General features: G+C 40.8%; 1 protein-coding gene across 8 annotated transcripts in view; it reads right to left on the minus strand.

Annotated features, from left to right (window-relative positions):
• Positions 1 to 25678, minus strand: part of MYRIP (myosin VIIA and Rab interacting protein) — a 404653-nt gene that overhangs the window by 99911 nt on the left and 279064 nt on the right. The gene's annotated exons all lie outside the window — the stretch shown is intronic.

Consider the following 25678-nt stretch of genomic DNA (forward strand, 5'->3'; position numbering starts at 1 on the left):
TGGAGACAAATGAGTGACCTTAGGTGCGACCAGGAGAACCATCCACTAAGTCACTCCAAAGAGCAAACCAATAAATGCTTGACATTTTAAACCACAAAGTTTCAGGGCATTTAATAGTAGGCTTTATATTTAATATTCTTACTGTATTAACAACATTTCTAATTCATCTTGCAAAAATAAAAAGCACAAGGAAGATAGCAAAATTCTCTAGCCTCTTCCTCATTCAGATTGAAGCACTGTGAGAAAGTAGTTTCCTGGTTAATGCTACAATGGTTGGTATAAAACATTGGCAAGATCCAGGCCGGGTGCTGTGGCTCACGCCTGTAATCCCAGCACTTAGGAAGGCCGAGGCAGGTGGATCATTTGAGGTCAGGAGTTTGAGACCAGCCTGGCCAACATGGCAAAACTCCATTTCTACTAAAAATACAAAAACCAGCTGGGCGTGGTTGCACATGCCTGTAATCCCAGCTACTTGGGAGGCTGAGGCAGGAAAATCAGTTGAACCTAGTAGGTGGAGGTTGCAGTGAGCCAAGACAGCACCACAGCACCGCTGCACTCCAGCCTAGGTGACAGAGTGAGATTCCATCTGAAAAAAAAAAAAAAAAAAAAAGGAATTCTTCTCTTTTATGCCTGATGAGAACAAATTTCTAAAGCCTTTCCATTTTGAAAACAGCTGTTTTTCTTATTTTTCTTATTATAAATGTAATAATACACACTCATTTTAGAAAATTCAGAAAAGCAACAGGAATATAAAGGCTTCCAATTCAATGGAAGGACAATTCCACATTTAGTGGCTCTTCTTTTCCAGACCCCAGTGAAACGTGAGAAGATATCCAAAGATAAAAAACAATCTATACAAGGAAAGAATCGGGGTGAGAGCAAAATCAGAGATTTTGACAATGATAGCCTAAAGGTAACAAAGAACAGTGTCTTTCAGAACAGATGGAAGAGCTTGGACTCTAACTGGAAGGCCCAATTTTGAGTTGGTTGATTCAGAGAGCAGCCTTGGATTATGACAGTACTCACAAAGGTAATTTAATGGTTGTGTAGACAATAATGAGGTCTTTTGGTCCCCCATCCCTACTCCATAACAAATGGGCAATTGGTCTGAGGATGATTGGTCTTAGGCCCAAAAGATAAAGTGGTTCTCTTTTGAAGTTGAACAATCTACTTTAGATTTAAGACTTCAATATGGAGATTAACACCTTACAGTGAAGCTATAGAGTTTGGATATTTGTCCCAGTTGCAAATCTCATGTTAACCTGTGATCCCCAATGCTAGAAGTGGGCCTGGTGGAAGGTGTTTGGGCTTTGGAGGCATATCCCTCATGAATGGATTGCTGCCTTCCCTGTCGTAATGAGTTCTCACTCTATTAGTTCACTTGAGAGCTGGTTGTTGAAAAGAGTGTGACAACCCTCCTTCTCTCTTGCTCCCTCTCTCACCATGTGACACACAGGCCCCCTTGCCTTCTGCTATAAGTAAAAGTTCCTGAGGTTTTTACCAGAAGCAGATGCTGGCATCTTCTTGTAATGCCTACAGAACCATGAGCCAAACAAACCTCTTTTCTTTATAAATTACCCTGCCCCAAGTATTCCTTCCTAGCAACATAAATGGACTAATACAGAAGAAGCCTGTCTTGTTTGGCATTGGGGGAGCCCCTACATGCCTGCCCATCAGATGTCATCCATGTATACCAAAGCAAAGCCTGTCAATTGCCTGCTTAACTCAGAAACTTGGAGCTCTTGGTAAGCACCTCCACCTTTCAGCCCTAAACTCTTTCCAAAAGAGAGGTCTATTGGGAATACTTATCTACCCAATGGCAGAGGAGGCCCATGTTGGTTACCTTTATTCACCAAGTCCTTTTTTCAAAAATATGAATAGATGACAAAAAATCACCAGCCATTTGCAACAATCCAATGGCATAAGAAGAAAGAGCCAAGATAAACTAACAACAAGTAACAAAGGACAAAAAAAGATAACTCAGGGTACTGAAAGTAATTTAAACTCTAATTAATGTCCATAATAGTTTGAAAAGATACTGCATCCGTGCAACAGGCTAGGGTGATGTGAAATATATGTAGAAGATAAGCAACAACTTATTGGAAATAGAAAACAGGATCAATAGAAAATTTAGTAGAAGATCTAAAAGTTAAAACCAACATAAATTTTCTAGAATGTACAGTAAGAAGGCAAAAATATGGAATATACAAGAGAAAACAGACATGGGGGTTCAATTCAGGAGGTCCAGCATCTAACAGAATTCCAAAAAGGAAGAAAAGAGAAAATGAAAGAGAGGGGGATAAAATCAAAGACATAATAGAAGAAAATTTCCCCAAGCTAAGAAAGGGAAAAGTCTTTAGGTTAAGAGGGCCTACCAATTGCCCAAACAATAAATGGAACATAAAACAAAATAAAGCAGACAAACCTACCTTGCTACATCTTCATGAAAATTCAGATCCTCAAAGATAAGGAGAACTTAGGGGCTTCACACAGAAAAAAATAATATTTTGCAAAAGGATAAAAATAATGATGCTAAAATTTGTAGTCAATAACAATGAATGTTAGAAGACAGTAGAGCATAAATTTTCTAAGAATAAATGGCATGAACTTAGACTTCTATGTTCAGCCAATCCATCATCACAAGAGGGCAAAATAAAGACATTTGCAGATATGTAAGATTGCTTTCTGGAAAAGAAAATTCTCAAGGTGTATTCCAGGAGAACCAAAAGCCATCCACAAAAGAGGATCTTGGATTCTAAAAAGAAGGAAACTGTCCCAGGAGTACAATGGAGAGAAGTCCCAGGATTGTGCAGCAGATCTGGAAGGTAGGCAGCCAAAATGGGGCATTCAATAAGTATATAATCAAGAATCTACATGGATGAAGAGAAATGGTGACGAAGGAGCCACATCTTTCTTTTGTCAACAAGAATAAGGAAGGGCCATTAGAAGCTTTGGGAAAATCAAAATCAAAACCAAAAAGAGCTCAAGAAAATATGGTCTAACTATGAAGCAAATGAAAAGTTGTATGATTTTGTAAACTAATTGAGTGGAAGAAGAAATATGATGACCCATTTTTCTTCAAGGAGCCCACGTGTTACAGCCAAGAATAAGTTTTTTTTTTTTCTCTCCATGAATTTCAAGTCATGACTTTGGTCTCTAGAAGATAATATTTATATAATTTAGAAACTACTTAGTTTTCACCCTGTTTATAGACAAAGCATAAAAGGATCACACTGTCAAGACATTTGCATTTGTTATTGAAAGAAAAATTAAAAATCATTGACAGCCTGATAGAAGCCTGGCTGTAAAGAGAAAGAGGAATGACGAGGGTAGTTCAGAGATGCTAATTTCCCCATCTTGCAGAATGGAGTCAAAATCTTACAGAATGCAGTCAAGACAGACTGTGTAAGGTATACATACCAAAGATAATGGTTTCGATACGCTAAAGTCATAAAGGTCACCAGCATATAATAAAAGTTTTAATAAAACTTCCAAGGGGAAGGTAAGGAGATAGGAAAAAGTGAACTATTCATAAAAGTCTAAAGCTGACTGATCAATAAACAGCAAGATAAACATATTATTTAGGATTATTGTGGTAGCCCCCAGAAATGTTTAAATGTGATTCCCTGGGGGCCTGGGACTTGGTAAGGAGTTGGGGATATGAAATCCTTTTAATATCTTTTACTGGCTGAATTTATTTTAACCAAGTACATGTATTATTACAAAAACTGAAATAAAAACAAGCAAAAGAAGATTCAGAAAACTACCCCAATACTACTGGAACCTGACATTAGATGAGTGTTCTTTTCGACTTCCATGCAAGGTGGTTTATAATCAGCCTACATAGAGATTGGGAGGGGTCCTGGAACTCATGGTGGGGGGTGTGTGTGTGCATACATGCATGCAAATGTGCATGTGCTCATGTGTATGTGTGTGCATGCATGTGTATGTGCATTTGTATGTGTGTATTCATGCAGGCACACAGAGAAGGCAGGGACCAAGAGGTCAGTCTAAAGCTGGTTGGTGCTGAAGGGGCTCCAGGGCCAGAGCAGCTCTGAGAGACCAAATTTTTTCACAGAAAGGACGTGCTCCCTCTTCCCACAAAGTTTAGCAGACAGGGGCTGTGGGGCAGCAGCAGGGCAGCCACCTGGAATGGCCAGGAAACAGTGATGGTGGCAGTGGGGAGGTGCCCCTTTTAAATGGTTAGTGACTTCAATGAAGAGAAAAAGCCACAAATGGGTTTTCCTGAGCACACGTGTCTTTCAGTACATACAATGTTCACACTATCTTTTAACAAACATACTCACACTGGCTTTGATCTTGCTGTTCCCTCTGCCTATAATACAGTTCTCCACAGATAGTCTCAGGCTCAATCCAACACTTCATTCAGGCCTCTGTGCAAATATCACTTCTCTTGGGAGGCCTTCCCTGACGACCCTTGCAAAAATGCCACCACCACGCCAACATGTCTGTCCTCTTACTCTGATTTTCATTCCTTATATTTTTATAGAATACTTCTTTGTACCTATTTAGTGATATGTAATTGTCTATGATTAAGTAATTATAACAATAATCACTATATCAACATATTGACAATTAATTATTAATTTGTTTGTTATCTATAGGCTCAAGGACATAGGCTCAAGGAAGACAGATTTTTTTCCCACTCCTGTATCCCATGTGCCTAGACCACTAAAGTGCACCTAGTAGTCACTTGATAAAATCCAGTACGTGATGGACAGACATTGTTTTATAACTTTTTTCCACTTAGTATTCCTGATTGACTGTAATGTTGTTGAAGTCTCCCATGACATCTTCAGTCACCTCAGAGTTCTCCATAGTATGGACACAGCAAGCTTTATATAACTGATCTCCAATCTTTGAACCTTGAATCCTTCCCATTTCTTCTGCATTAAAAACGGTTCTGTGATGGATATGCTGCCAGCTAAACAATTTCACATATCCATAGTTGTGGATCCTAAAAGTAAAGCAGCCAGGTTCAAAGATGCGACTTTTTCAGAAAGCTTGCACCAATTTACACTTCCCACCCAGGGTGTGAGATTCTAAAGTCCCTCTCAAAGTGGCCTCACATTAAAGAGAAACCCCTGAAAGAGTCGCCAACTTGTCCATGGCAAAGCCCACTTCTGGTCCCCAAATGCAGCTCAGGAAGGAGAATGAAAGGGCAGAAGGCAAGCATTATCTTCTCCCCTCTGGTTTGGTTGAAAAACTGAAATTGAAATTGAGAGGTTTATCTTCCTCATTGAGGGAGAAAAAGCACTTATCTAACACAATATACCAAATGTGTAATTTCTTTCACATAAAACTTCATCATATAATCATTATCACTGTTATGAAAAAATGAGCACAATGTTTTGAGTGCTTGCTCTGTCTGCCAAAAGTTTTCCTTGCATCAGCTTATTTAATTCTTGCAGAGTACAGTGCAGTGGTAGGCACATGGGTGCGGGTGCTGGTGAAGTGGCCCAGGTCCTGGCATTTACTACAAGTGTGGTCTTGAACACATGACTTAATCCCTCTAAGCCTCAGTTTCTTCATCTATAAGATGGGGATGATGACAGTAACCACCTTATCAGGCTGTTTTGAAGATTAAATTATATAACATAAACAATAAGGTGCCTGGCATCAGAACAGGGCTTGATAATTTCTTCTAATAGCTCTAAAATGATGAGTCCTCTCTTTCATAGGTGCATAAATCAACATGCAGAAAGAGTGAGTTCCTTGCCCAAAGGAGCAAACTCTTGAGCAGGGATTAAAAACTGGGAGCTTGCAATCATGCACGAGTACTATTCACAGGCACCCAGCATGAATAGAGACTCTCTCTCTCCAATTTATTTTACTATAGAATTTTAATTTATTATAAGAAGCATCTGTCATTTTTATTTAAAAAAACACTGATAAAGCTATTTTCAGAATTTAGAATAATGTAACGGAAAAGAAAGGAAATACAGAAAGCCTTGCTTCTGGAAATCACACCCTCTGGGCCTATGATTTATTTGATATCTTTAAAAGCACAAAAGAAATGCAACTGCAGAAGAGAAATCTTCTCCAGCCTCCTTCTTCCACACACTGCCCTGCTCTCTGAGCAGATGGTCACCAGAAAGGCTCAGCTCTGCAGCTGGAAGGGTCCACATGGTATCAGTGGAGGACAGTTGTTACTGTGCCCCTCATTCTTCTAAAAGGGACATTTCTTTTCCTTTTGGGACACTCCTCCCTCCCTCTCCAACTTAGTCTATGTGGTTCTGGAAGGCTGGGTACCACTCCTGGCACTAGTGTTGATGGTCTCATGACTCACACTTGCCATTGGGGTTGAGCTGGGAGCTTCTACTGGAGATCTTGGTAACAAATGCCCTCTTTCTGCAGGGCTGGCTCCATGGCAGAATGAAAGCCTAGAGGTTCAAAAGCAGATCTGACAATCGGGAGGGACAGGATTTTGTTGATATACTTAGAACACCTGTATCTACTCAAGCTTAAAGTCAATCCCTGGACTTTACCATTATATAAGCCAATATTTTCTCTTGTTTGTTCAAGCCTTTTTGAGTTGAGTTTTTATTATTTGCAACCAAGAGTCCTAATATCATGTTCTAAGTTCTAGACAGCCCGAGAAGACTTCAAGTGCATCATCGGATGAGTTCTCCATTCACTGCTTATACCAAAATTCTACAGCATTCCAAAGTATTTTAATGAACTTAAAATAGAATGCCTCAGCTTACTTAAGTCTCAGAGTGGAATTAGGGCACCAGCCTGGAGCTGCAGGGAGGTGGAAGACAATAGTAAATCGTGGGGAATAATCTGTAAAACCACAGGCCGATTTGGAAAGCAGAAAACTTTTCCTTAAAAAGTAATGTGCTTTATGTCACATACAAAAATGATAACATGTGTGAGATAGATATGTTAACTAGCTTGATTTAATTATTCCATAATGTATATATATCAAAATATCACATTGTACCCCATAAATATATACAATTATTGTTTGTCAATTAAAAATAAAATTTTAAAAATAAATTTACTTTCTGCCAGGAAAAAGTAGTAATGTGTTTTCAATTATGATTTGACTTAGAATTAATGTAGAGAGCTTTTCTGGAAGCTCTTCCTTGGGGCTTCCAGGAAAGGCTCAGTCATGATTATCTTCATTTGATATTACTGATTTTATTGCATTTATTTAAAAACTTATGGCTCAGAGGAAACTCACAGGATGCATGTGGCTCATGGGCAGAGGTGCGGGGAACGGGCTGTGAGGACCGCAGCACCCCGAGTGGACTGGCCAAGTGTACAACTCCCTGGCCCATGCTCAGGTGTCTGGTTTCCGACTAAACATGCACAACTGCAGGCAAGGCTAGATCAGAAGAATCTTTATGTCAGCATGCTGCTGAAATAGAAGACAGGGTGGAATCCTGCGTCTGTGCATGGACGCATTCATTTGTTCACTCACTCATTCTTTCATTCTTTCACTATGTATTGAGGGCCCACTATGTGCCAGGCACTGTGTTAGACGTATAGAAGTGACAAAACAGACCAGGGCCCTAACCAACAGTGCTGCCAGACTAATCTGTTCAAAGAGTGCTAGGTAAGTCAGGAGATGGAATGGAAAGCCAGGTCAAAGGCATCTTGGGCATGGCTGGACTGCCTGTGTCCCACAGGTCATGGGTTCTTCATCATTCCCACAAATGTGTGAGAAACCAGAATCTACCTGCTTTCTGTCCCAGGCATTTTCTCTCATAATCAAACTGCTTCTTCTAAGCTTCAGTAGGTGTGTGCGAGTGGTGGCTTAGGAAGAAAGGGACATGCTCTCCTGGTGATGAGATTTATAGGGAAAAGCTTTCCAACTTGGAACTGTCCAGAGTTGTCCATGCTTGATTTCCCTGACTTATTTTTTAAAAGACTCCAAGTTGGCCAGACTCAGTAGCTTACGCCTATAATCCCAGCAGTTTGGAGGCCGAGTCAGTCAAATTGCTTGAGCCCAGGAGTTCAAGACCAGACTGGGCACCATGGCAAAACTGCATCTCTACAAAAAATACAAAAATTAGGCACAGTGGCACATTCCTGTAGTCCCAGCTACTCCAGAGGCTAAGGTAGGGGGATAGATTGAGCCCAGGATGCAGAGGTTGCAAGGTGCCAAGATTGCACCACTGCTCTCCAGCCTGGGCAATGAAGCCAGACCCTATCTCAAAACAAAAAACAAAACAAAACAAAACAACAACAACAAAAAACATTCCAAGTTATCCCTGAGATCCCTGAGGATGATTACACAAAGATTCTTAGCTCTGTATAGTTTCACAAACTTAAGCATGATAATCTCTTAAAATACCAAAGCTTTTAAAAAATCAATGGCAGGCCAGGTGCGGTGGCTCATGCCTGTAATCCCAGTACTCTGGGAGGCCGAGGCAGGTAGATCACTTGAGGTCAGGAGTTTGAGACCAGCCTGACCAACATGGTAAAACCCCGTCTCTACTAAAAAATATAAAAATTAGCTGGACATGGTGGCAGGTGCCTTAATCCCAGCTACTTGGGTGGCAGAAGCAGGAGAATCATTTGAACCTGGCGGGTGGAGGTTGCAATGAGCAGAGATCGAGTCATTGCACTCAAGCCTGGGGGACAAGAGTGAGACTTCTCCCAACAACAACAACAACAACAACAACAACAACAACAACAAGAAAATCAACAGATACTACCCAAAGCAATCTACAGGTTCAATGCAATCCCTATCAAAATACCAATGAAATTCTTCACTGAAGTAGAAAGAAATTCCTAAGATTTGTATGGAACCACAAATGATCCCGAATAGCCAAAGCAATCCTGATCAAAAAGAACAAAACTAGAGGCATTATATTATCAGACTTCAAAATATACTACAAAGCTGTTGTAACCAAAACAGCATGGTACTGGCATAAAAACAGACACATAAACCAGTGGAGCAGAGTAGAAAACCCCCAATTTAATCCATATATCTACAGCTAACTGATTTTTGATTAAGGTGCCAAGAACACTCACTGGAGAAAAGACAGTCCTTTCCACAAATGGGGCCGAGAAAACTGGATATCTATATACAGAAGTATGAAACTAGACTTCCACCTCTCACCCTACACAAAAATCATCTCAAAATGGATCAAAGAACTAAACGTGAGACCTAAAGTATTAAAACTGTTAGAAGAAAACATAAGGGAAATGCTTCTGGACATTGGTCTGAAAAAGGATTTTATAAATAAGGCCTCAAAAGCACAGGCAACAAAAGCAAAAATAAATAAATGCAATGAAATTAACAGCTTCTTCACAATAAAGGAAACAACTGACAGAGTGAAAAGACAACCTACAGAATGGGAGAAAATATTGGCAGACTATTAATCAGACAATGAGCTAATATTCAGAATATACAAGGAACTGAAGCAACAGCAAAAAACCAAACAATCCAATTAAAAAATGGGTAAATGATCTGAAAAGACATTTAAAAGAAGACATACAAATGACTGGATCTCATCCTTTCTTATGGCTGAACAGTAGTACTCCATTGTGAATAAGTCAGGCACAGAAAGACAAACATTGCATGTTCTCACTTATTTGTGGGATGTAAAAATCAAAACAGTTGAACTCATGGAGATAGAGTGTAGAAGGATGGTTACTAGAGGCTAGGAAGGAAGGGTAGTGGGAGGTGGAGAGGGAGATGAAGATGGTTAACGGGTAAAAAAAAATCGTTAGAATGGATAAGACCCAGTATTTGATAGCACAACAGGGTGACTATAGTCAATAATAATTTAATTGTATATTTTAAGAGAATTAAAATCATAAAATTAGATTGTAAGACAGTCTAATTTTGAGGATAAATGCTTAAGGGGATGGATCTCCATTTTCATGACGTGATTATTATGCATTACATGCCTGTGTCAAAATATCTCATGTACTCCTTAAATATATACAGCTATTATATACCCATAAAAATTTTAAAAAAGACATACACACATGGCCAATGAATATGTGAAAAAATGTTCAAATTACTAATCATTAGAGAAATGCAAATCAAAACCACAATGAGGTATCATCTCACCCCAAGTAGCATGGCTATTTTCAAAAGAACAAAAAATAACAAATGCTGATGAGGATTCAGAGAAACGGGAACTCTCACACACTATTGGTGGGGATGTAATTAGTAGAGCCACTATGGAGAACAGTGTGGTGGTCCCTCACCAAACTACAAATAGAACTACCATGTGATTCAGCAGTCCCACTACTGGGAATTTATCCAAATGAAAGGAAATCATTATACCGAAAAGACATCTGCACCCCCATGTTTATTGCAGCAATATTCATAGCAGCCAAGATATGGAATTAACCTAAGTGTTCAACAACAGATGAAGGGATAAAAGATGTGGTATATACAAGAATGGCTAATATTAAAAAGACTGACAATACACAGTGCTGGTAATGATGTGGAGCAACTGGGTCTCTCATATGTTGCTAGTAAAAACAGTTTGGTGAATCCTTACAAAGTTAAATATATACTGGTTGCCATACAATACAGTAATTCCATTGTCAGGTATGGAACTAAACAGAAACGACATATCTACACAAAGACTTGTACATGAGGCATAGAGATCCACTATCTTGTCTCACCGCTGCCCAAGACACAGACATGGCTTCTGTTTGCAAGTCCCTATGGAATATTTCTTTTTAAGAAAAATAAAAAGATGGCACAAGAAAACTTACAGCAATTTTGTTCATAACAGCCAAAACACTGGAAACTGATCAAATGTCCATCAGCAGGTGAATCGGTAAACAAATTAAATTGTATGCACAAATGGACTATTATTCAACAATAAAAAGGAACTGCTGGCAGGGTTTGGTGGCTCATGTCTGTAAATGCAGCACTTTGGGAGACTGAGGTGGGTGGATCACTTGAATCCAGGACTTCAAGACCAGCCTGGGCAACATGACAAAACCTCATATCTACTAAAAATACAAAAATTAACTGGGTGTGGTGGCATGTATCTGTAGTCCCAGCTACTTGGGAGGCTGAAGCAGGAGGATTGCTTGAGACCAGGAGTTCGAAATGGCAGTGAGCTATGATTGTGCCACTGCACAACAGCCTGGGCAATAGAAGGAGACCCTGTCTCAAAAAGGAAAAAAAGGAACTGCTGATATAAATGACATGAATGAACCTCAAAAATGTTATGCTAAATAAAATATTTAAATTAAAATTACAATTGTATTATTCCACTTACATGAAATATTAACAGAAGCAAAATTAATCTACATTGACAAAAAGCAGCTCATTGTTTACATGGAGCCAGCAGTGGGACTGACAGCAAAGGGGCACAACGAAACTTCTCAAGAAGTTGGAAATGTTCTATATCTTGATTGTGGTAGTGGTTATATGATTGTATATATTTGTCAAAACCTGTTGAACTGTACACATAAAATGGATGCAACATACTCTTTGTAAATTATACCTTAATAAAGTTTAACCCCCAAAAAGAATAATTTTAAAATACAGATGCAATACAAAAAATATGGTATATATACACCATGAAATACCAGTCAGCCATGAAAAAGAATGAAGTTCTGTCATTCATGGCAACATGGATAGGACTGGAGGACATTATGTTAAGTGAAATAACATAATGTTATTTCAGGAAGAGAAAGTTAAACACAGCATGTTCTCACTCATATGTGGAAACTAAATAAATTGATCTCATAGGAGTAAAAAGTAGAGCAGAGGATACAAGAGGCTGGGAAGGGTAGGGGGAAGAAGGTGATAGGAAGAGACTTATTAAAAGATACAAAATTACAGCTGGATAGAAGGAATAAGTTCTAGTGTTCTATACCACAGTAGGATGACTATAGTTAACAATAATATATAATATAGTGTCAAATAGCTAGACGGAGAGTATTGAATGTTCCTGACACAAAGAAGTGATAGATGTTTGAGATGATAGCTATGCTAATTACCCAGATCTGATCACTACACGTGATATGTATCAAAACATCACTATGTACTCCATAATATGTAAAAGTATTATCTGCTAATAAAAAACCTTAATGTCGGAAAAAAGGCATGGAAATTTATAACTTCTATTAACTATGGGGAAATGTTAAGTATCTTAAGATTCCTCAGAGACAGAGAAAGCTGGTATAAAATGGTTTTTAAGAACCTAGGTTATTAAAAAGTTTAAACATTTCTTGATTTTTATCTTTCAGTATGGTATAATTCCTCTAAAAATTGAAAATTTTAATACGATCTTTTGGAAATAATCAACAGCAAACCTTCAAAATTTACCAATGACAACACAGTTAGAATTCATTACTTTAAGTCCTTTGAGCTGCCATTTTCTCATCTGCAAAATGGGATAGGTTGTGCCTTACAGGGCTAGAGGAAGAATTAGATAGCTCAACCAAGAGCTCCCAGAGAAAGACCAGACCCTTGGTACTCACTGGGGGTGCCAGCAGAGTCTGAATGTGAGTGAACACATCTTTCCTGCATGGCCTCTGTGCATTTGTCCTGTACCAAATGCTGCAAATGAGTGATTCTCAGGAGGGGACATGTGCCCTAATGCGGGCAACAGCATCATTTGTTGGCAGAAGTGTTGTTTTCTGAACACATATGTTCTTGGAGATTCTATGGTGACCTGTCCTTCTACTTTGCTCCATATCCCTAGGGAGAATAATTGTAATGAAGTGTTTTACTGATGGGACACAAAGCAAGGCCGAGGATAACAGACTGCTGCTCAGATGATGTAAATAAATTTATGACATAGATGTATGACCAGATCTGTCCTGCAAGAGCTCATATAGTTGTCAAGATAAGAGAGTGCCCTAAAGACCAGAGGCAAGAGGCTGGGGTGTGGCCATCTTTCTATTGAAGCTTCCCCTGAAGGAAGGAATGAGTGAGTGATGTGTTCCAGGACAGGTTGGGCAAGTCCCTTGGAATTACACTGGAAAAGTACAGCACTATGGATAAAGACAATGCTCTGGGGCCAGGGAGAAAATAATTCAAATTCTGGAGCTCTCTCTTTCTGGAAGTGCCGCGTCAGGCAAGTTATTCTACCTCTTGGTGCCTTGAACTTCATCAGAAGGGAAACAATAGCTCCTACTCCTACAACTCGGCTGTGGAGATTAAATGACAGATAGAACATAAAGCATGTTGCACAGTCTAGCACAGAACACTGTGCAGTCTGAAGTCCACGTTATCAGTAGTACCATTATTAGCACAGGTTCTGAGCCTGGGTTCCAGTCCCTGCTCTACCACCTCTTAACTGTGTGACTTTGGGCAAATTACTTAACCTTTCTCTGCCACCATTTTCTCACCTGTAATACAGGGATAATAATGGCACCATGGGGTTCTGTGAGTAGTTGAGAGAAGAATCCAGTAAAATACTCATCTCTGACACAATAAAACCAATCACTATCCTCATCACGGTCAAGAGTGCTTTAGAGGAAGTTTATGTAGATGGGGAATGTCAGGTGTCCCACTCTGAGAGTGTCTAAGGGAACAGATGAGGAGAGCTGGGGTTTAACAGAGGTGCGGTCTGGGTAGGCGGAGAGGTGAGAAGCTCTGTTGCACATTGAACAAACAGCAGGAGGAATGGCTGCATGCTGCCTCCCATCAGAAATAAGCATCTTCACAGATTAAAGAGACTAACTTCCTCCTTTCCCCAAATAGTCTTTTTCTTCTGTATGGAGATTTACACTTGACAAAGTGCTTGCAGGAGGGCCATCCCCGGCAATTCCATTCTGGGAATCTCCCCAGAGAGGCACTCACATGTGTCCCAAGGGTGTTCACTGAAGATTTGCTTATAACTGAAGAAAATGTAAGCAACCTTGGTTCATTCATTCAGTCATTGTTCACTCATTCACTTATTCATCTGATATATACTGAGCACCCAGCATGTGCCAGATGCTGATGTAAACACTGAGTCTACAGGAGTGGACAAGACGGGCAAGGCTCCCAGTCTCATGATGTTCACATGCTAGAACAACAGGCAGGTTGGCTGACAGATAACTAGATCTATTCTATGTTGGTGTGGTAAGTGCCATGAGAAGAAATGCAGCAGAATAAGAGGAGGAGAAAGTGACTGAGTGGGGAAGGGGAGCTATGTTTGCAGGCTGGTTAGGGAAGGTGTCTTTTGTACAGAGGCAAGGAGAGAGAGTGAGCCATGTAGAATCTGGGGCAAGAGCTTTCCAGGTGGAGGGAACAGGAAGTGCGAAGGCCTTGAGACATGAACACCATTTGCATGTTTGAGTAAACAAAGTCAGTGTGGCTGGTGTGGTGTGAACAAGGTAAGGAGTCCTTCAGTAAGACAATGATGAAATAAACTGTGATTAATTCATTTAACAAGAGATTATATGTACAATGATATTAAATAAAAAACCAAGTCTATGCTTCTCAACACGTTTAATGTAGAAATATAAACTTCAGAACTTTATGTATGCATGATGCCATTAATGTAAACTGAAAACACCACACAGAGCACTAGTGTACATCTTTTTAGTCATACATAAGTTGTAAAATGAAATAACATGCATGGGAACAATATATCCAATTTAAGAGGGAAAAGAAAATGGAGTTAGAGAGTCACAATAGAGCTTTAACTATATTGGAAAATGTTTTGTCTTCTTAAAATCTATGCTGGTGGGTCCATGAGAGTCGTCAAATCTATACGATTTGTAGATGGGTGTCTTTATAGCATGCCAAAAACTGCTGAGAATGTCGGAAACATTCCACAGTACGACCAAACAAAATTCAAAACATACATTTTTTTCTTCCTTTTTTGGGAGACAGAGTCTGTTGCTCAGGCTGGAGTACAGTGGTGCGAGCTCGGCTCACTGCAATCTCCGCCTCTTGGGTTCAAGCGATTCTCCTGCCTCAGCCTCCTGAGTACTAGGGATTACAGGCATGAGCCACTGTGCCCAGCCTCTAAACACACATACTTTCTATTTATTTCCCCCATTATTGTTAATAAAGCCTCATCCAACTTTCTCACCTCTTCTCTAAGCATAAATCTTTGTCACGATACCTCACAGCACTATTTTAATTAATTATTTAGGGATCTGCCTGTGCTGCTAAGTTAAGCATCCATCAAGAGAAGGACCCATGACTGGTCCCATGCATTCTGCAGACACAACTTGTTGTTTGTCCTATTACACCAGGCCTCCTAAGATGATCTCTGCAAACGGAACATGATTACAGCATATTGGTTTTTTTGTATACCTAAGATGTGAGCACCTCTTAAGCTTTTATCTTTCTTGGCGTCACAGGAGGGTTCCTAATCAGTGAGTGGATGAATTCTTATTTTCACAACTGACTCAATAGACATGAATTTCTTGAGCAGTCCTTCCAGCCCTGCACTGTTGTTGTTTATGCAGACTTTGTCTTCTTCCTTCAGTTCCATCACTCTAGGCACCACACAGTGTGGCCTTCTGTGTTCTCCTCAGCACTGAATACCACACAGGTGTCCACAGAGACCTCTGACCACATGTCAGTCTATTACAGTTTCGTTAGTTTCCACCATGAGCCAGCGCTCCATCAGCTGACATGAGCACCTCCATGGCAGTGCACTAGCTTCAACAAAGGCAATATGCTGGAAGACTCTGAGGAAGGAGGGCTGAACTGGGATGGGTGATGAGTCCAAGTCCCAGCTGGACTGCCAGCACATGCTGTGTGCCTTTGGTGGGATCAGCCACTGGATGCTATGCCCATCTTTTTGTATCAGTCTCATGCCCTGAGGGGTTAGGCAGAGATTCTGTACCAACCCCAGAGGAAGGCTGGTGGAGAGGCAACCCTCTGGGTGGCCAACGTCCAAGCTGAAAAGGAAAGGCTAGGCAGTACCCTCATGCCCCCAGGGTGGGGCTTCCCAAAGGGTCCCATCTTGTATCAGATTCACTGAGAGGTCAAAATCCTAGGGGAAACCAGGGCCCCTGCCTGTTTTAGCTCAGGGCCCTGGCCCAGAAAAATATACAAATTTGGCCTTACACTTCTCACTCCCAGAGCTCTTGGGCTTCTGGAGAATTGCTTAGCCACAGAACAGTCCAGCTCTTGAGGAATGAAAACGTGACAACATCATTTTTAGGAGCTACAGGTGGGCAGGTGGTAAAAGCAGAGTGTCCTTTGTTTCACAGCTACAGGCTTATCTGCTGGGTTTGCAGTTAAAGGGAGGAAAGAACATTTATTTGAGAACTCCTTAGGTGCTTAGGTGGCAACTGGTGGGTGATATGCTTCGGAGTAAACCTCTGTTCTGTAAGTTCTAATTTTAAAAAAAAGTGAGGCTCATTTTTCTGCAGCTGTAGAGACAATAGCATATTTTCTAAACCCTCTAAGTCTTTTTTTTAACCCCTCTCAGCCTTACCTCATTACTTGGTGTCTCAATGTCCTCCCTAATTCCCAGCTCAGGGAAGGCATTCAGAAGAAAATTGATTCTATAAGCATTAAAAATTTGATTTCTTAAAAAATGATATAAGCACATTTTAGATTCATTTTGCTATTATTTATTGACAGCCTCCCCAACCCAAGCTACTTCAAAATAAGTCTTTTCTACATGGAGAGAACCCTTGTTTATATGTCTAGATATTTAGAAGGGGCCTTCCTACAAGGTAGAAGAAGATGAAGAGAAGCTCTCATTGAAAAAAAATTAGGGATTTTTTCTAGTTAAGAAAAGTTTTGGAAAAGAGGAGATATGAGGGAGGGGAAACTTGTCCTGTTAGATGTTAAGATACGTTACAAATATATAATAATTAAAACAATGTGGCATGTTTAAAAACACAGCTATAAATAGAAAAAGAAAACCCTGAAAGATAATGTACCAAAATGTAACTGCTGAGATCTTCAAATAGTGGTAATATGGGTAACTTTATTTTTTCAAATCACATAAACATATACTATTTTATAAAGAGAAGAAAGATACTACAACTTTGATGAAATTTTCCAAGTAAGAGGAAAGTGTATTATGAAGGTCTGTAGCCACAGAGAGAATAAGATGGGAGCTCTACCCTCCTCACTTACTTGTGTTTGATATTGGGAGAGTCATGTACTCTCTTTGAACCTACTTCCCACTTAAAAATAATGTTTATAAAATCTACTTCACAGGCTGTGAAATTAAAAACAATGTCACAAAGCACCTATTACAATATTGGCACATAGCAGGAATGCATCTGAGAGTGAGGGTGACAAGCTACAAGAAATACAGTAAAAAATAACAAACATAGAGACACATCTAGGTAAGAGTTGGTACAGAATGTAAAAATAAGAATCAAAACACTACCAAGCTTTGCTTATATGGAGTTTAGATTCATGGGAGTTCACTATACCCTGGCATAGAAATCACTAACAGAAAAGCTGTATTCCCATTTGTTTTGGACCATGGGGGCAGGTAGATGGGTTGCAATTTTTCACAATGGCAATTCTTCAAAATTCTCATAAACAACTTCTAGGTTTGTCTGGACCATCCATCTTTATGGAGTTTAGTTCAATACAGGCATATTTTTTGAGCATTTTGCTGTGCCAAGTCTAGTTCAAAATACTGGGGTTATGAAGGTGACTAAGACCAAGTGCTACCCCAGTGAGCTCACACTGTAAGAGGAAATGATGCTTCTGGGTTCGGGTGCATGGGTTGTGATGGTCATATAACTAGCCAGGATAGGAATATAGGAAGAGGATCAGGTTTAGAGGGAAGGCAGAAAGTTTTGGTAGGACAATTAAATTTGCAGTACCAATCACATCCCCAGGTGGTAAGACCTGGTGGGCATTTGGATATACCAGTCTGGATACACACACACACACACACACACACACACACAAACACACATATGTATATTCTTAGGAGGGTAGAAATTTGGACTAGAAATATAGATTTAGGACCTCCTTGATCCATAGGTAGTATTAAGCCAATAATGGGTATATTGCAAGTATAAATGATCATTATCATTATTTTACTGAGGAAAATGAAAACAAGTAATTTGCTGATATGTCACTGACTAAACTAGAAGCAAATCTGGGAACAGACTGTAGACATCATTCTTGGGTCAGTGCCTTGACATCTGATCAGGTTGCTTTTCTTCCAGAAATCTTAGTAGTGTTCTTAGGGCAAATTGGGGTTTTTGCTTCAGAGTTCAAGCAAATAGAAAGCTGTGTGAATCAAAGAATCAGAATAAAATTTAAAATCACTGTATTGTTTCCCTAAAAAACCTACTTAACATCATACTGCGAATACTAATCACTTCAAGGCACTTGTTGTGTAAGCAGTTTTCTAATTTCTTTTTCCATGACACAAGTAAATTTGTAAACATGTGTATTCTCATTAGAAGACAGACTGGAATCACATAGAACAGCACTGAAATTACAATCACATTAAAGTTTCACCTAGGAATGCCAGGTTGATTTTGGCTCATTAGACTAAAACAATACAGTTGTGAGAAGGAGGGAACTGAAACACTGCTCACGCCCTGGCTGCCAGTGAGGAAGCAAGGCATTCCTAGGCCTTCTTCCCTAACACAGTAGGGCACTGTGCAAACTAAGAGTTTACATGGGAAAGACTCTGTGAGATCCTGAAGATCTTGCTATTCCCAGTGTGGTTCTCGGACTAGCAGCGTGGGCATGGCCTAGAAGCTAGATAGAAAAGTGTAATCTCAGACCACCACACTCACACTGTGGCCTGCTGAATCAGAATCTGCATTTTAGCAAGATTCCCATGTGTAGCAAAATTAGCTGGGTGTTTTCGGAGGTGGAATGGCTTTTTTTTTTTTTTTGGAGACAGAGTCTCACTCTGTCACCCAGGCTGGAGTGTACTGGTTCTATCTCAGCTCACTGCAACCTCCGCTTCCCAGGCTCAAGCGATTCTCCTGCCTTAGCCTCCTGAGTAGCTGGAATTACAGGTGCCCGCCACCATGCCTGGCTAATTTTTTTTTGTATTTTTTGTAGAGACGGGGGTTTCACCATGTTGGCCAGGCTGGTCTCCAACTCCTGAGCTCAAGTGATCTGCCTGCCTCAGCCTCCCAAAGTGCTGGGATTACAGGAGTGAGCCACTGTGCCCAGCCATGATTTTTTTTTCTTTTAAATTTTGACCACAATCCACTTAGTAGAAAAAGAAATAGAGTAGTTAACTTGTTTCCCCCCTTGTCTTTTTTTTTTTTTTTAAGGAAAAAGAACTGAACTGGGTGATAAAAAGTTTTGAAGAGGAATTGAATAATTAAAATGCGACTTCCAAATTCAGATACAATAGTTATAAGAAAATACAATGCTAATAATACTATTGATACAAATTCAAATCATTATACATAGAAGGTACACCAAGCAATCTGCAACAAGCTAAATTGAGAATGATGAAGCTAAGCTAACATTCCTTTGTTGGTAAAAAATTAAGCACAGCAGCAATTAAAATCCATGACCAATTTAAAATGACCTTGATGATTTATGAAAAATGAAGTATACCTCCTGAAAATTGTAAGAATGTGATTTGTGAGCTTTGCTTTGGTTTGTGTACGCAGCATAAATGCACCCGATGGCAATAATTGAAGCATTCTCTTAGAATGTCCCTGTATGGCAGATATACCTGAATGTGTGTTCCAAGCTGGGGAATCCAGGTGTCACCAACCTGGAGATTCATTCCTTGTCTTTGATAAACATCTCAACCCTGGCCTGTCCCATGGGACACATGCCATACAGGGGATTGAGGCCTTGAGTTTTGGGTTAAATGAAGGCTGGAAGGTGGAGGTCGTTAAGGGGAGGGTGTTAAGTGAAAATGCTGTATAAACTACATGCTCTTTGGAAGTGGTTGTGGTTTTCCTGCCCAGCCTGTAGCTACTGAGCCATGCAACTATGTTGTAGAGCTCACCACCACTGGACTGTAGGAAGGCAGATAGGCTGCCTAGGCCGCCACCACTGGACCGTAGGAAGGTGGATATGTTGTCTAGCCTGCTGCCACTGGACTATTTCTGTATATAAGTCAGTTCTCCTATCCAGCTTGCTGCCACTGGACTCTCCCCCCTGTATGTAAGCCCCTATTAAAACTCCATGTCTTGTTTGCTGGCTCTGGGTCTTGTCTTTGGCCTCTTGAACCTGGTGCCTTCCCTACTGAGGTTAACAGGGGTTTGACACAAGAGTGTAGAATACATAATGAGAAGATTCAGCAACCACTGATAACATACTCGGCAGTAAAAGAGAAAGCATTCTGGGTTTTTCAGAGGGACTCTAATATAGACAATTGGTTATATAGATGATGAAACAGTTAAGGTTCCTGGGAAGAAAATGGTGAGGCATCTCAGAGACTAGGAACAGAGTGGTTCTCTCCCACCTCAAGGCCAGAGGGATGAGGGAGCAGGCAGTGTTACCAGGAGTAGCATCCTGGAGCCGGGAGCTGGGGCCACAGCTGCTTCTAGAGATACTGCCTCAGGCAGAGAGACAGGAAATACACTGTACCGTGTCTGCTGTCTTCCTTCTGCTCTCCTACCTCCCAGCATAGCCTGACATTGGCCAAGCTGAGAAGGGAGTCTGGGTAGCACAGCCTTTGGGGCTCAGTGCCCCTCACCCTCAACCAGGAACACAGAGCAGAGCAGGGGAAAGGCAAGGGTGGGAAAATCCTGGCACCTATATCGATGTTAACTTCTGAGCACCAGATCCCAGTAACCCTAATAACTAATTTCATAGATTACGGCAAGTGGCCTTCATTTCAAGCAGAAATCTAATTATGTAGAATTGTGACCCACTTGACTACAAGAAGGGAAGAAAGGAACTACATCTGGGACCAGTTTGCAGCCTATGAAAAGCATCCCAGTGCCTCCAGAAATTGGGCTAGTTGTCAGACTGCCCTCTACTATTTACCACCGGAGTGACCAAAAGCAAGTCGCTAACCTCTCTGGGTGCCATGTTCCTTACCCACAAAAATGGAGATGGTAATATTTATCTGGTAGAGTTTTATGAGGCATCATTGATCTAACATGCTTAAGTGTCTACTATAGGGCCTGAATATAGTTAAGCCCTAAGAAAATGGTAGCTATTTAATCTTAGAAAAAAGAAAATCTTCATCAGATTTGTCATATTATAAGAAAGGTGTTTTCTTCTAAAGAAGTAAAACAAAAGAGTTGCTCTTCTATATGGACCACCCACATAGGGGCAGTAGGAGGACCTTGGTTTTCCCATTAGGGCTAATAATTGACATCTATTTGGGACTCAGATGTTTGTTACATGTTTTTGTAAAGCAAAGCTGTGCAGGTACAGTTTCCCTCAATGACAGTGTGCACTGTTTCCTCCCTGCTGAGGTCTGCAGAGAACTTTCCAACTGGGTCTGTCACCTGCCGACGGCAGCTCATCCAACTGACTGCTCAGCATTGAGGATAGGCCCAAGGAATGTCCTTGCTGCTAGCATTACTCACTCCTACTCTGCTTAGTGAGACTCAACTCTTAGGAATTATTATTTCTAAATAGTTCCTTGGATAGAGGGACCTTCAAATAAACTCAAGGTCCAATGACACAGTTTGCAAAAAACAAAACCAAAACCCCAAGAACAAAAAAAATATTTTTTCTCTCCTTTAAATTTGGTTGTAGGCAATGTATTTAACCTTTCAGAAATTTTATTTCCTCAGATACAAATGACGAGAAAAAATATTTCATCAGATTTTCATAAAGATTAAACGACACACATAGGAATTAGTCAGCACAGTGCCTCACCAAGGTAACTTTTCAATACATGCTATTTTTTTGTCATCAACATCATTGTTTAATCCTAAGCCCTCATTTGCTCCTTTTTGAAAGGATGTAGGTATAATCAGTAAATTAATGGTAAAAACAGACTTGGCAGGAAATGTGTTTGATTCTTACATTTCATCTTATCCAAAATGCTAAGGTGTTTCTTAACCTTTAGCAGTTCTTAAACGTGAATATGTGTCAGCATCTCCTGGAAGGCTTGCTAAAACCAGCTTGCTGGGCCCCACCCCAGAGTTTCTGATTCAGGAGGTCTGGATGGGGTCTGGGTACGGGCATTTCAGATAGCTTCTCAGGTGATGTGATGCTGCGAGTTCAAGGATTGCACTTTAAGAACCACAGATTTTTAGATAGATTGGGCAGGTCGTTAAGAGCCCATGAGAAGGTAGTACTGATTCAATGCTGTGAGGAAAACAACAGAATCCCATCCAGGTGTTTGGAATATAAGAATCCTTCAGCCCTGACAGCATGAAGGCCCTTGAGCACAGAGTCAGAGCAATCAGTTTTGAAACGTCAAGAGCGGCTGAGAGGCTGGATGGAAGAGAACAGCCCTCACGCTGAGACCCCTGAGTATGTCACTGGGAATTTGCAGACAGACATGGCTCAGAGGCTGGAAGTGTCATGGTCAGTTGATACATGACAACTGCCATTAATGTGAAGCATCTTGCTAAGGGTAAGACGCCGGAGCTGACAAATAGCGAGAAGGAAGAAAAGCCTGGAGGAGAAGTGAGGAGACATGTGTGTGTGACTTACCTGCAGCTGCTCCTAGGCCCTCTAGGCGCAATTTCTCTGATCCCTACAGCAATTAGAGGGAGACAGAGAAGGAAAATGAGGCTGAAGGAGGTGTAAGATGCCCAAGGTCACATAGCTAGTGTGATGGTTAATACTGAGTGTCAACTTGATTGGATTGAAGGATACAAAGTATTGATCCTGGGTATGTCTGTGAGGGTGTTGTCAGAGGAGATTAAGATTTGAGTCAGTGGGCTGGGAAAGGGAGACCCACCCTTAGTCTGGTGGGCACAATCTAATCAGAGGTCAGTGAATATAAAGCAGGCAGAAAAATGTGAAAAGGAAAGACTGGCCTAGCCTCCCAGCCTACATCTTTCTCCTGTGCTGGATGCTTCCCACTCTTGAACTTTGGACTCCAAGTTCCTCAGTTTTGTGACTTGGACTGGCTCTTCTTGCTCCTCAAGCTTGCAGACAGCCTATTGTGGGATCTTGTGATCATGTAAGTTAATACTTAATAAACTCCTTTATATATCTATCCCATTAGTTCTGTCCCTCTAGAGAACCCTAATACAGAGCTAGTAAGTGGCAGGGCTGGGATTTGAGCTCCATCTGGCTGCAAAGCCCCACGCCTTCACTGCATCACATGTACCACGGGTATGAGTGTCAGGCCTGCTTCTAAGCCTTATACGATCAACCTATTCAACCTTTGCAACAACCCTACGGGGCAAGCACTTTATTTATCCTCACTTCACAGAGGAGGAACCTGAAGTTCCATAACCTGCCTAGGGATATGTGACCAATAAGAGGCAGAGTCCATCACCACTGCACTGCCTCTTCTATATGAGGGAGGCAATTGAAAAAAGAAAGAAACTGAGCCAGGCAGAGGTGGGACTTGTCCAAAGTCATGGAGGAGATGACAAGGCCAGCCACTTAAGAATGCCTGCCGGCACAGCAGCCATGCCTCGGGGGCCAAGTCAGGTGGGGGTTTGTGTGTAGACTCTAGTTGCCCTTCTCCTCAGCTGCATTCTGCTGGTCTCAGTGCACTCACCCTCTCTGGATCTAATCCATTTCCTTCATACCCACAACTCTGCCAGAATATCCCTGCCAGTCATACACCAAATCCTAAATACCCACCTTGAATAGCCAGCCTTTCTCTCCAGGAGAAGCCTCCCGGAGAAGCCTCAAATAGAGAACCAAAAACAAATGTTGGGATAAAGGTGTGGGTTGGCACAGGTGCATGGGGAGGCAGGGTTCCAGTCACCACTGAACTGGCTCTCCCCTCCCTCCATGTAACCACCAGCACCAGCCCTGACCACAATGGTGACCAGTCCTGATCTTTCTCCTAACGAGCTGACCAAGTGTGAAATTTTCTTCCTCAGACAGAGCCATTCACGGCTGTAAAGATCAAAAGATCCTGACATCACAGAAAGCGTTCAAAAGGGGCCTTTGGAGTAGTGGAGGATCCTGGCCCAAGTGAGTCTGTGGTTTGGTTGTGTCTGTGTTTGGGACTCAGAGCTCTGAACTTCTGGATGCTTTGAAGTAGAGCTTTGATGGAAGTGTCTTTCCATTGGGATGGAGCAGATAAAAGATGGCCACAAATTCTTTGCTACACTTCCCTCTGAGAGGTGAAGTCTAAGTTCCCTGTCCTCTTGAAACTGTGCTGGTCTTGGTGAGTTGTTCATTCACTAGAATGTGGCAGAAGTGAGGTTCTGCGATTTCTGAGGCTAAGTCATAAATGCCCGGAGCACTCTGTCTGGAAGCCCTGGGTACAAGGCAGTTCTCCAGGTAGGTGGCCTTGCACCAACCCAGTTCTTCCCCTTTCTTGATTGTAGTTCTCAGGAATAGCTGTCAAATGTGCTGCGAATGTGGCATTCTGAAATAGGGAGGAACTGGCCAGAACAGCCAGGGTTTTGTTCCAGCCACCCACTAGAAACAGGATGCCATTCAACACTTTAGCCTAGCAAATGAGGATTCCCCTTGGATGAGCTGCTTCTCAGGATCCCTTAGCTGCAGGTGGGGCACACACAGACAAGCAGACAAGACTATCTGCCCTGGGCAGCTTTGCTGAGTCTTGAGGGATCAGCTCACAATGAATCTTAGGCTTTGGCTGTCCCTTGCTGCCTCTCTGTAAACAATAAACCAGCCTCTTGTAACTTATGTGTGTGGGTGCTCTGTCTCATCAGACTTAGACAAGCTGGTAACCATGCACAGTGAACCTGCTTCAGCCTGGGCTGCCGTGTAACAGGGGGAGCTATCCTGAGACTTATGCTGGGGAGGCCACATGGTGAGGCCACAGGGAATGAGAAGGATGGCTGGTGGGCTCCAGTTGCTCCAGCCACAGTCTCTGAGTCCTCCCAGCGGAGGCCCCATTTTCAGTCAGAGAACTGCCCATGTTTGGAAATGTCTCTTGACCAAAGGACAATCTTAAATGACTTTTAATGAATTTCAGCTTACTGAAATTTCTCTCACAAAATGCCAGGGTGACTGATATTGTTTAAAAAATCCTTAAGGCTACTTCCAAATTCGGATAAGCCTGCACTAAGCAAAATGTGTGAATCGTTTTAGAAGATCCAAACATGATGCTGATTTTTATTACAAATTATTGATATTGTATGCTGCTTAAAACTCTATCAGATAACATTTCTATAGGATTTAAATCATCACAATAGTTAAAAGACAAATCATTGGCTGTGTTTTGTAAATTAGGTGTATTCATAGAAAATAAATTTTCTCAAGTTAAAAATTCAAAATCTCAAAAATTACCTATTGGGTACTATGCTTATTACCTGGGTGGTGAAATAATCTGTATACCAAACCCTGGGATATGCAATTTACCTATAGAACAAATCTGCATATGTATCTCTGAACCTAAAATAAAAGTTAAAAAAAAAAATCTACTTTATTGAGGTTGTAAGGACTAGATAAAATAGTATATTTAGGGTACAAAGCATAGGGCCTGCCACATTTTTACTGATGTGGCATTAATTTATTATATATTATATGCTTATATCAAAATATATATTCTCCAAAAATACATACTATTATGTATCTATAAAATTTTTTTAAAAGATGAAGAAAAAAATTAAAATGTCTTATAGACCAATTTTAGTCCCCCAAATGAATGAGAAAAGGTTGTACTAAATATATTTAAATGTGAATTTAATATGAACACATACATATACAGATTAATAAATGTGTTTATGTATCTATAGACAAAAATGTGTAGGAAAAAGTACAACAAAATAAGATGAT

The sequence above is a fragment of the Papio anubis genome, chromosome 2, assembly GCF_008728515.1.
Source record: "Papio anubis isolate 15944 chromosome 2, Panubis1.0, whole genome shotgun sequence".
Classification (NCBI taxonomy): Eukaryota; Metazoa; Chordata; class Mammalia; order Primates; family Cercopithecidae; genus Papio; species Papio anubis.